The sequence below is a fragment of the Prionailurus bengalensis genome, chromosome A3 (genome assembly GCF_016509475.1).
Source record: "Prionailurus bengalensis isolate Pbe53 chromosome A3, Fcat_Pben_1.1_paternal_pri, whole genome shotgun sequence".
Taxonomy (NCBI): domain Eukaryota; kingdom Metazoa; phylum Chordata; class Mammalia; order Carnivora; family Felidae; genus Prionailurus; species Prionailurus bengalensis.
The window spans coordinates 42,013,325-42,026,573 of record NC_057354.1 but is presented as its reverse complement, the minus strand read 5'-3'; the positions used below and the strand labels follow the sequence as shown (position 1 = coordinate 42,026,573).

At 44.3% G+C, this 13,249-nt stretch overlaps 1 pseudogene; it reads left to right on the top strand.

The window, feature by feature from the left end:
• Positions 1-506: 506 nt before the first annotated feature.
• Positions 507-9,324, top strand: LOC122467057 (annotated as a pseudogene).
• The last annotated feature ends 3,925 nt before the right edge of the window (positions 9,325-13,249 follow it).

Below are 13,249 nucleotides of genomic sequence, written 5' to 3'. Positions count from 1 at the left end.
GTGTCTGAGTGTCTCGTTCTTGCTCACCCAAGAGTGACTGAAGGGCTGAGGGGTCTCCATCTCTCCTAGACAGTTACCTGCAGACTCCCCAGTGTGCCTGGCCCCGTGCTGCCCAAGAGCTCTCTGCAGAGAATGTATGACCACCGCACCGTCTTTTTCAAAAGGCAAAATACCCGGGGATAAGGTAGGCCCCGGAAAGTCATTTCCCCTGAAAAGAGTTCAAGGAGATTGGAGGCTGACTGTGGTGATGAACTGATCTATAATTGTGACAGGCTGATATTGTTCCTCCGTGCTGCAACAGACTTCAAGCGCCAAAGAGCTCGGGAAACAATGTCTTTAAAAAAGATGAAGCACAGATAATGGTTTTATTTTGTCTGAACCAAATAGGAAATCACATCCCAAACCCTTTCAATCACCCTGCGATGTCATTACCCCACTCCATCAACACCGCTCATAACCCCTGACAGTGACAAGAAGACCTCCATGATGGCATTTATCTCAGGGAAATGGATGTATTAGCTATTTGCGTGACCTCGGAAAGGCAACATTTGCAAGCTGAGAGGCATTCCACAGAAGCTATCCCTTTTGGTGGGAGTGAAGTCGAAACGTTGTTGCTGGAATTAGATCTCCTCTTGAAAATAGCTGTAGGAGATAAAATGCCAACCCCCCCCCCCCCCTTGCCCTCTGTCTCACACTCTTTCCTCCATTCCAGTTGGCCTGGTCCCACGTGGTCCACAATAAATGCTGTTCTCTATAATCAGCAATGAAAGAAATGGGGAACTGTGTTCTCCACTCTGGAATGTCACTGGTGCCTGGTACCTGGCTATCCTGCTCTCCTCCTGCCCCTTCCCTGCATCACCTGGGGTTGAGAAACCCCCTGAGAAGGCTTGTGTGTACCTCTGTGAGTAGATGACCTATCAGAAAAACTCTCCTTTTGCTTTTCTCGTTCCCCTCCTGACTCTTTGACTTATTTTTTAAATTAAAAGTCAAGCACACCCCCACACCCAACATGAGGAATGTGAAGTGGTAAAACTTTGCAATGCCACAGTTCCTTCTGTACAAAGAGGCAGTATCTAAGGGCACCTGGGCGGCTCAGTCAGTTGTGTCCAACTCTTGATTTTGGCTCAGGTCATGATCTCATGGTCTGTGGGATTGAGCCCCAAGTTGGGCTCTGTGCTGACAGCGTGGAGCCTGCTTGGGATTCTCTCTCTCCCTCTTTCTCTCTCAAAATAAATAAATAAACTTAAAAAAAAAAAAGAGGCAGCATCTCTAAGGGGGTTTCCAGGTCTAGAGTTTGGGGACTAGGATATTGAATGCTTCTCTTGCTCTCAAAGAAGAGGTGGGAAAGCAAATAGATGCACAGATACATGACAGGAAATAGTTGATGAGGACCTAGGAGCTATAGACACTCAAATAAATGGTGACTATATTATAAGGCATCATACATGTATTATGTCCGTGTGTATACACATGTGTGTATGCATAATTCTTTTATGTAAGCACATACATACAAACAGGTACAGAGATATAGATATAGGTATATCTATAGATATAACTGAAGCCTGAAAAATCTTATGAGGGAGGTAATATTTCTTTTTTACAGAGGAAGCACTTTCAAATTTTATGAGTTCAAGCTATTTGCCCCAAAACACCCCAAACTGAGGTTCCAACTCCGATGGCCCGGGCCCAATGGACATGTTTTCTTCCTCTGGTGATGACATCACAGTTGGCCTTTTTTGGGGAACCAGTTTTCTCCCAGGTCGTGCAGCCTTCTAGCAAATGTCAAAGGGCCATGCTCTTCTCTGTCCAAAGAGCAAGCAGGTGATCCAAGTCAGGTTAAGTAGACTCTCTCCGATGACTCTGAACGCTGAAGGGAAAAGACGCATAGTGGGGGCTGATTCATCCCCATGGTTGTTGCCTAGAGAGACCATCTCGTTTGTTTCTGAGTTCCCAAACCTTACGGCTACTCTGAGCCATGTCCTTTCTGAGGGTTGTTCCTTCAGGCTGTCCCTCCATGCTGTGAGCTTCCCCCGTATCCTCCTAACAAATCCCTTTCTGTGTAGGTAGGTGTGGTAGGTGTGGGAGTGTGCCCCCACTAGGCCTGGGGGGCTTCTTCCCCTGCTGTCACTGTGCTGGACACTGATGGCTCACATCTGAGGCCCTCCTAGCCCTCAGCCACCCAGAGCTTCCTTGCCCAAGTTTAGACCTTCTTCCAGGAGACAGTCTGCTGGGGTACAAAGACCCAGTGTCCTTGCCTCATTCTGGACAAGCCCAAAAGCTATCCCGGGTCCAGAGCTCCCCTTAGGATCAACTTGAGGCCTCTGTTGAAATTACATCATGGTTCAATTTCTTCTTCCTGCTTCCTTTACTCCTTTTACACCTTGTAGCTTCTGTGAACCCTGCCCAGTACTGCTGCTGTCAGCAGATTTCTTTTTCTTTTGTTAATTTTTAAAAAAATGTTTATTTTTGAGAGAGAGACAGACAGACAGAGTGCAGGCGGTGGAAGGGCAGAGAGAGGGAAACACAGAATTTGAAGCAGGCTCCAGGCTCTGACTGTCAGCACAGAGCCCAAAGTGGGGCTCCAACACAACAGTGAGGTCATGACCGGAGCTAAGGTCGGACACTTAACCGACTGAGCCACCACTAATTGTAGATTTCCACCAGAGTCTGGGGAACGTGACCTGACGGATCTGGCTAAACTTCTAAGACTTGCACCGAAGACCCCAAGTTGATTCAGCCTGCTCTGTGCACCCCTGTATGTGCTTGCTGGGACTGTCAAACAAGGTACCCCAGATTGAATGGCTGGAACAACAGAAATTTGTTTTCTCACAGTTCTAAAGGCTAAAAGTCTGAGATCAAAATGCTGTCAGGGTTGGTTTCTACAGAGGTGTCTCCCATCGGCTTGTAGATGGCTGTCTTCTCCCTGTGTCTCCAGATCTTCACTCTATCTACCTCCTACTTCCTTGTCTTATAAGGACACCAGTCATTGGATTAGAGCCCACCCTAATGACCTCATTTTAATGTAATTACCTGTTTTTAATTTTTTTAATGTCTGTTTATTTTTGAGAGAAAGAGAGCAAGCAGGGGAGGTGCAGAGCATGAGGGAGACAGAGAACCTGAAGCAGGCTCTGTGCTGTCAGTGCAAAGCCCAAAGCCCAATGTGGGGCTCAAACCAATGAACCGATGAACCCTGAGATCACGACCTGATCCTAAGTCAGACGCTCGACTGACTGAGCCACCCTAACAGAATTACCTCTTTTAAGGCCCTGTCTCTAAATACAGTCACTTTCTGAGGTACTGGCAGTTAGGACCTTAACATATGAGTTTGGAGAGGACACAAGTGAGCCCTTAACAGCCTCCAAAGCCTGAGCTCCTCCCAAAAGTCTCTGCGGGTTAGAATTACATGGTTTGCTAGCTAGCCTGTGAGCAGGGCAGTCTGAATGTTTGCATCTCTCAGTGCTTAGCCCTCCTCGTTGGCAAACTGGATCCAACTGCAATCTGTAACCCCGAAAGGTAATGAATAATATTGATGGCAGTGCAGGATATATCAAATAGAAAGTGGAATTAAGATGTACTGATTTTAAGTGAAGGAGAACTGCTTGGTGCTTCCCTTTAAAGGCATCCAAGCTACCAAATCAGTGGGGGAAGATGGATGGGTCAGTGGGGCCAGGATAACCAGAAGTCTTGATAAAATAAATCAAGTTGGAGCCCCTTTGTGATTATTATTACTCTGAAAAAGAAAACTATGGAAGAATTTATTTTGTAATTTTGGTACAGGGAATGCCTTCTGAGAAAGTCACAATACCCGGAAGCAATTTGTTAAAAGGGATACATGCAACTACATTAGAACAATCACCATTGGGGGCGCCTGGGTGGCTCAGTCGGTTGAATGTCCGACTTCAGCTCAGGTCATGATCTCACGGCCTGTGGGTTCGAGCCCCACGTTGGGCTCTGTGCTGACCGCTCAGAGCCTGGAGCCTGCTTCGGATTCTGTGTCTCCCTCTCTCTCTGCCCCTCCCCTATTTGTCTCCGTCTGTCTGTCTGTCTCTCTCAAAAGTAAATAAACATTAACAAAATTTTAAAAAAAAGAAAAAAGAAAAATCACCATTGCAATCCTGAGTGACCTACAGCTAATGGAGACAAGGGGGAGGGGGTTCGAGGCACTGAACACTTTGAATATTTCACCCCCCCCCCCGCCTCCACCCCCTCCCACCATCCCTCTGGCTGAGCATCCATTATCTACAAACGTGGAAGTGCTTGACATCACAGAGGACACTGCATTCTCGCTTCCAGGAGGGCATTCTCCGTGTCGCCAGCCCATGCCTAGAGATGTTGCATCACTACCCCATTCTTTTTTTAATTAAAAAAATTATTTTTAATGTTTACTCATTTTTTGAAAGAGAGAGAGACACAGAACACAAGTGGGGGAGGGGCAGAGAGAGAGGGAGACACAGAATCCAAAGCAGACTCCAGGCTCCCAGCTGTCAGTACAGAGCCCGATGCAGGGCTCGAACTCACAAACCACAAGATCGTGACCTGAGCCAAAGTTGGACGCTTAACCGACTGAGCCACCCGGAGCCCCCATCAATACCCCATTCGGTCGTCGGTGGGCACAGGTGGGTTCTAGCCCGTGGAGACTGACTATGTATGCCTCTCGGTCAAGGCCCTGCTGGCTGATGCATCTGCATTTGTGGCCACTGCTGCACCTGCTACGGTTGAAGCAAAGGGGAAGTCAGAGGAGTCTCATGAGAATGTGGGACTTGTCTCTTTGACAGCAACCTACTCAGCCAAGCGTTGCTTGTGGAACAAGGAAACAAAGGCTTACTTCTCTTTAAAAGAAAAAGAAAAAAAATTTAAAAATCTGCATGGGAACAAAAGCACAACAAATCAAGCCAAAACTGTTGGGGGAAAATGTTTAAATAATATTGCTGAAAATGCTGATTTCCCCAATTTATAAAGAATTTCTATAGAGTAATAAGGAAATAATACAATCTACTGGGCAAATGATGGAAATAGTTCAGAGATAAGGAAATACAAATTGTTTCTAGACATTTGAAAAACTACTGACTGGCACTAAAAATAAGAGAAAGTCCTATTAAATCCAATTAAGACAACTTGAGAAGCTGTATTTTATTTTATTTTATTTTATTTTATTTATTTTTTAAGTTTATTTATTTATTTTGAGAGAAAGAGTGACAGAGCAAGAGCTGGGGAGGGGTAGAGAGAGAGGGAGAGAGAGGGAATCTCAAGCAGTTTCGTGCTGTCAGAGCAGAGCTCAAAGTGGGGCTCCATCCCATGAACCGTGAGATCATGACCTGAGCCAAAATCAAGACTTGGGTACTTAACTGAATGAGCCACTGAGGCACCCTGGATACTGTACTTTAGCTATTATAATGGTAAAAGACAAAAAATAAAAATAAAAAAAATGTAAGCACACTCAGGACTATTGAGGGTGTGGGGAAATAGTCACACTCATATGTCAGTGCAGGGATTAATTGTTGCTTTGTCAGGGATGGCAATTGGGAATACTCACGAAAATAAAAATGCATACAACCTGTGACCCATCTCCCAGAGCATGAAACTGAATGTTCACAGAGATCTCTGGTTTAGCAGTGAAAGAGCGAAAGAGCTGACAATCCTGGGACAGAATGGATATCGTTGTACCCCAATACTCACTCTTCCCTCCTTGTTTCTTAATAGATCCCCAAGTTTTCAACACCATCCCTAGATCGTGACTACATTTCCCATCCTCCCTTGCAGCCAGGTGTAGCTTTGTGACTAGGTTTTGGAAAATGGATATAACTGAAGGGATTCTGTGAGCTGGGGAGTGTCTTTCTTGAGGGGGAACACATAGATCTTTCCTCCGGCTGGGAATGCAGATGTGAAGGCTGGAGCTTCAGCAGCTACCTTCGAACACAAAGAGAAAGATCTTAAGTCTTTGAGACTGTAGCTACCAATACCAGCCCTGAGACATCGAACTCTGCTCATTTTTTTTTTTTTCATGATATAAATGTCTATCTTGGTTGGGTTAAGTCGTTATTTTACATACTTTAAAAAGGATTTTGGTAAGATGAATCATAGTACATATGCAATATTACATACCAACCAACTCTTTAAAGGAAAGAGGCATATCTACTAATGTACAGTCACTAGTATATACAAGTATAGAGAGATGAAATGCTCTACAACACACGCACACACACACACGTACATGAAAAAAGCAAGGTGAAAAAGGTGTTACAGTGTGTTGCTATTTCTACAAAGAATAAAAGTATCTAGATTGTATGTTTGTCTATGTATAGATTATCTCTTTCTGGAAGGGCACCAGACACTGGTGACCATAGTTGCCTCTAAGCAATGGAACCAGAGGAGTGGTAAAGGAAGGGAAGAGACTTCTACCTCTGTGCCCTTTTGTATCTTTTGGATTCATCTTTTGTGCATGTATTATCTATTTAAAATAAATAGTAAACTTCAGAAAAATGGAAAGATGCAGCTGGGGTTGTCTGCTGAATTCCTCTGGGGCTGAGGCAGAAAAATCGAAATGGCCGGGGGAGGGGGAGAGGAAGAACAGAAGGAATGCATGGGAGGCGGTACATGCATGAGGGTCTAATTGCTTACAGCACACCATTAGAACCAGCAGATGGGGCAGACAGATGCAAATGAATAAAGCATTAGCAGGGAGATCCACAGAGAAGCAACAGGCCAGGGAGGAATTTGTGTGACAAATCTGAGCAGACCGGGTTCTGACTATGTGTGTTTTCTGCCCACGTCAGAGAAATCAGCAATAGTTACTTCTGGAGAACAGCAATGTATGGCTCTGTGCAGATCGAGGGCAGAGCAGGAAAGTGATTGAATTATCCATCAATCCCCCGAGTGTGACAATTTGTTTACTGCAACAAAACATTTTTTCTCCTTTCCTCCAGCTTAAAGTGTTTTTGATAGATATGTTTTTGAAAGTAGACGCTGGAGGGATGTTTCATTTTCTGGGTACCGAAAACACACCTGAGCAAGGTGATTAGAGGTAGGCTGTTGAGTGTTTCAGAGACGCTGGAATGAAGTCAGGATCCTTACCCTTTAGACATACCCTGTAGGACCGCTGCAGGGAAGACACAGGACTCTTGTGTTTAACAAGTGTGCTAAGGAAATTGGCATGAATGCTGCTTGAGATATAGACAACTAAGCAAAATTGGACAGCTTGGGTAAAAGTAACTCCAGTCAGAATCGTTAGTGTAAACTGCCTAATTAGTATGCAGCCAAGTGGCTCTCATGTAATATTAGATGTTTACGATTGATTTTAAGTCTTTTCTGAAGATAGCAATGAATTCTATGAACATGTTTGCTCAGCTTCAAAAATCGGTGTCAGTCACCTAGTGAAATGACTTGAAAGAAAACACAACAACCGGCAATGCCAAGTTCTGGTGACAATATGGCACACCCAGATGTATCATACACTGCTGGTGGGAAGGCGAAGTCATACAATACTCTGGAGAGTGGTTTGGCTTTTTTTGAAAAACAAAAAACAAAAAACTAAAGTTTAACATATACTTAGCATCGAGCAAGAAATCCACTTCCTGGGTTTGAACCCCAAAGAAATGAAAACTTAGATTCACACAAAACCCTGTATGTGGATGTTGATAGTGGCTTATTCATAATTGTTAGAAACTGGAAACAACCCAAATGTCCTTTAACCTCTGAATGGATATACAGATTGTCGTATAATTAAGTACTGCTCAGGAATGAAAAGGAAGGAACTACTGAAACACTCAGCCACATGGCTGAATCTCAAATGTATTCGCTGAGTGAAAGAAGTCATACTCAAAAGACCACATACTGCATGATTCCATTTATACGACATTCTAGAAAAGATAAACTGTAAGGACAAAAGACAGATTAGTGGTTGCCAGGGGGTAGAGATGGAGGGAGGGACACAGGGGGATTTGGGGGGAAAGGTCATGATACAGTTCTACATTTTGATTGTATTGGTGGCCACACATCTGTATGCATTTCTCAAAACTCAGAGAACTGCCTATTAAAAATAGTGAATAATGCTGTATGAAATGTATGTATGAAAATGATATCTTGAGGTACCTCAGGGTACCTGGGTGGCTCAGTCAGTTAAGCATCCGACTCTTGATCTCACCTCAGGGCTTTATTTCAGAGTGGTGAGCTCCAGCTCCACACTGGGCTCCACACTGGGTGTAGGGCCTACTTAGAAAACAAACAAACAAACAAACAAACCCCCCAGAAGATGCTACCTCAATAAATCTGACTTTAAAGTAAAAAGTCTGGGACGTCTGGGTAGCTCAGTCAGTTGAATGTCTGGTGAAGAGCTGTGGAACCAATGATGGCTGTCTCAAGAGAAGATTCTCAAAGAGCCGGTGCCCACGTAACTGTGAAAAAGATTTTTGTGGATGGCGTTGAAGAAGACACTGAAGAACATCATCTAAGAAGTTACGGTGGACAGTATGGGAAAATTGAAGTGATTGAAATCATGACTGACCCAGGCGGTGGCAAAAAGAACGGCGTTGCTTTTGTGACATCTGATGACCATGACTCTGTGGACAAGATGGTCACTCAAGAACGCCATACTGGGACTGGCCACGATTGTGAAGTAAGGAGAGCTCTAGCTAAGCAAGAGATAGCTAGTGCTTCATCCAGCCAAAGAGGTTAAAGTTGCGGAGGAAACCTCACTGGGGGAGATGGCTTTGGTGGCAGTCAAGGTGGTGGTGGATACGGTGGCAATGGGGATGGCTATAACAGATTTGGTAATGACGGAAGTAACTCTGGAGGTGGCAGAAGCTATAATGATTTTGACAGTTGCAACAACCAATCTTCAGATTTGGGGGTCCATCCAGGGAGGAAATTTTGGAGGCAGAAGCCCTGGCCCCTGTGGCGGTGGAGGCCAATACTTTGCCAAACCATGAAACCAGAGTGGCCATGGTGGTTCCAGCAGCAGCAGCAGCTATGGCAGTGGTAGGAGGTTTTAATTACTGCCAGGAAACAAAGCTCAGCTGGAGAAGGGAGCCAGAGAAGTGAAAGGGAAGCTACAGGTTACAGCAGTTGTGAACTCTGTCAAGCACAGTGGTGGCAGGGCCCAGCTGCTACAAAGAAGACAGGTTTTAGACAATACTCATGTGTATGGGCAAAAACTCAAGGGCCTTATTTGTGACTAATTGTATAACAGGTTATCTTAGTTTCTGTTCTGTAGAAAGCGTAAAGCATTCCAACAACGGGTTTTAAGGTAGATTTTCTTTTGGCACCCATGCTGTTCATTGCTAAATGTAATAGTCTGCTCACGATGTTGAAGAAACATGTCTTTTTTTTTATTAAAAAACTACATGAAGAAGACAAAAAAGCCTGGAATACATACCTAATATTTATGAGACAGAGAGAGAGATGGGATGACAGGACAAAGAGGGTTAAATGACTCGCTGCAACTCCCTGGGATTGATGTTACACCCTGAGTGTCATGTTTGATAATGGGAGGCAAGAGGCTATAGACCCCCAAAGCAAATGTCACAATGTTACGGTCTTGCTTAGGGCTGACTCTTTGTTTCAGTGTGTGATTGTGTTTGTTTGTTTGTTTTCTTCTGTTTCTTTATTTAATTCTACTTCTGACAGCATTTTTTTTTTTCCCATTTCTAGCACTTTTTCCAACATATCCTCTGCTGGGGAGGGAAAAGAGAAGGCCTAGCTCTGAGAATGCAGACATTTGGGTTAGAAGCATATGACTATCAGCAAATTTCTCCATACTTTTTCATCTGGCAGAGTTTTCCTCAATCAGTCACACATTTATATAGAAGTCTTGGTATCTCAGGGATCTTTTTGAACATTAATCTTTCAGCAATGAGTTTGAAACACCCCGTTTTGTACTAATATTCCTTTTAGGGGGTTTGAACGGTTTCTGGAGCATATTTTCTGGAGCAGTAACAGAAAATCATAAAAACTCCATGGCCTCATTATCATGTCATTTGCACAGGGCCAATTGATCTGTGTGATACCAGTTCTGTGAATTCTTCCCTGGAGTGCAGTGGGTCAGAGTCCCGCTTACTCTTTTATATACAGAACAAAAACTATTACAGTTCCTAAGCATCCCGGCTTTGTTCCTAGAAATATGGAAAAGTTCAAATGTGTGCCTACCCCCGCTGGTAATGGACCACAGTCACATGGGAGCATGGTGGGCTCTTCTTACCATGGATGGCCAGAATATATCATCGTCTGAGGTCAGAGAGAAAGGGAATTCAAACACACTCTTGAGTATATTGGGATATCAATTTTGTTGGTTTTGTTTCTTGTATTTTGAGTAGGCAGATAGAGCTTATTTTCAGGTTATTGGTCACTGAGAGCTTTTTGGACCCATCGCTGCCGGGTGCTCATTGTTGCGCATCTTCGACCTGCTGCCATAAAGCCTTGGACATACCCCAGGATTACGAAATGTGATATTGGCCCCATAATTGTCTGTCACGAGCCTTGGGGGCTGCTTTGCTGTGGCTGAACACTCCATGATCCGTCTGTCAGCCTTGAAATGCTTCCCTATTCTGATTCAGGCATGCAATGAAGCAGGTCACTGGGAGCTGTGCCTTCAGTAATCCTTCCAAGGTTTAAGTAGTCAAGGGGTGGGGGACTGAGGGGGTTAATAGCATGAAGGTTCAATCAGGTAAATCCGATGAACAAAGTATTTTATTTCTAGGCTTAGTTTCGCCTGGTAGCATTTGTCTCCCTATGTAAAGAGAGTGCAAATTACTATCCCATCATCTTCTGTACTGTATTGAATTATCAATATAATTGTAATCAGCACTTCTGGAAAGTGCTGATGGCCTATTTTGTACTTGTTTGTGTTAATCAATGTTAATTACAAAGCAAGCACAGGGGTTAACAAATTATAATGGGTTTAATTAAGCTTGACAGTAACAAATGGCATAACCTTTATGTTCTGACCTGGTTAGAGGAACAAAAAAGGACAGAATGGGCCAAAGAATCATCACACAGAAATTCATATGTATATACTGGTTATCTACAGAAACAGAGTCATGTAACGAGCTTACTGGTTTTACCAATTACCAACCCTAGCATTTACTAATCTGGCAATACTGGAAGTACAGAGAACTGTAAGACCTGTTCTCTAGCCTTGAAGGATTGATAATCTGGTTGGAAGTGAGACCCAGAAAACCAAGGTTTAAAATTCGCCAACGAGTAGCAAATGAGTGCCGCCAGCCACGGTGCAAAGCAGTTGGTGGAGGGGTTGATTATTGTGAGTTGGTGCCAGTGCATGGGGCGGGGAGGGGGCAACACTATTGGCAGTAGAACCCTCAGGATGGACTGGATGCAGGAGACAAGGAGAGGAAGTGGCATTCCTCCTGGATGTGCAGCTGAATCGAAGTGGGAATGCAGAAAATTGTGTTGCGAGAGCATTTATTCTTCCGTGAACCTGCTTCACTGATGTAAGTTCCACTGAGAGGGTGGGTGGTGAGGAAGGCAGTGTCGGGAGTCATGTTGCTGGTCTGAGCCTGCCTGCCTGTCTTCTCATTTGCAATGTAAGAAATGACCATGAAGACTCTTTCAGCTCCAGATTACAACTGCAAAGCCCTTGATTAGGGCCCTGTTTTACAGCTGATTTTTATGTCACTCATATTTCTATATGTTTAAAAGTCTCCTGAATTGCCACATCCATTGAAAAAGCCTTCTCATTATATAAGATAGGCTGTATTTGAATGCAAGCAATAACACCCACATACCCTATACCAAAGGGCTTAAGCAACAAATTGGGTTATTGCTCATGAGATTTATCAGGGATGAAAAAATACCACTTCTTCACTACTCTCTTAAGTTTCTATCTGGGGTGTGTGAATTAAACTGCGGGAAGAAAGATTAACAGGAGAAAGGCCTTATTTTCTCTGCACATGGGGGGCATCACAGAAAAGAAATGAAAAATCCCCCAAAGTGTTCAGACCTGGGAGCTTACACACTGTTTTAACAAAGGGTGATAAAATGCAGAGAAGTGACTGGACAAAGGAAAAGGACTTGGGTTCCCAGGGATAGTAGATTGTGGGAAAGTAAATACATGAGGGAAACTAATGGAAGATGAGGGTTTTTTGTTTTTTTTTGTGTTTTTGTTTTTTTAGTAAGTTTTGCTGACTCTCTCTCTCCAGTAATAAAGACTGCTTTTCTGATGGTATAGGAGAGGAGAGAAGAAACACCTTCACAAAAGGAAATTTGTGTCCTGCTTTTAGGCGGGTGGGGGAGGGTAGGGGGCTCTTTCTGTGTTTGCTTTTTTTTTTTTTTTTTTTTAATTTTTTTCAACGTTTATTTATTTTTGGGACAGAGAGAGACAGAGCATGAACGGGGGAGGGGCAGAGAGAGAGGGAGACACAGAATCGGAAACAAGCTCCAGGCTCTGAGCCATCAGCCCAGAGCCCGACGCGGGGCTCGAACTCCCGGACCACGAGATCGTGACCTGGCTGAAGTCGGACGCTTAACCGACTGCGCCACCCAGGCGCCCCATGTGTTTGCTTCTTAATTGTCCTCAGCTTAAAAGAATTCTTATGTCAAAGCGACATATTTTGGGGTGGCATATCCTGATCCTCTTAGTCAACAAGTGGTTCTGCTTGTCTGGATGGATTCTGTCACCCTGGGATGCCCTCACTCATGCATCTGTGATCAGCTAGTGAGTTGGCTGGGGTGGGCTGGTGCCAGGGGACCCCACTCCCAAGTCTGGTGGTTGGCTGCCTGTTGGCTGTGGCACTGGGTTTGACTGGGTCAAGCCATCCTTAAGCAGGCCAGCCTGGGCTTGCTCACATGACAGCATCAGGGTCCCTCGGGTGAGTGGAAGCATGCAATGCCTTCAGACACCTAGGTTTGAAAGTGACAAAGTTAATTCTGTGGCATTCTATGAGTCAGAGCAAGATACAAGGGCAGCCATACTAGAGAGGTAGAGAAACGGACACTGCCCCTGATTGAGGGTAGTTGCAACCTGACGTTGCAAGGTCCAAATACAGGTGGGGAAGCATTTATAAGTGTCTTTAAATCTGTCACACTGTTTTAGGTAAGGAGGCTTTCTCACTATTCCTGGAGCCAGACCCCCACTTTCCCAAATCTGAACATTTTGTTCCAGGTATTTTCTCTGGCTGAGAAATCAGCTCTTCACTCATCTTGGGGTTCAAATTCCACCCATCCCTTTGCAAGGCCCATCTCCAAAACTAATTCATCTACAAGACGTCTCCCCATCCCTTCAACTAAATGTGGCATCTGA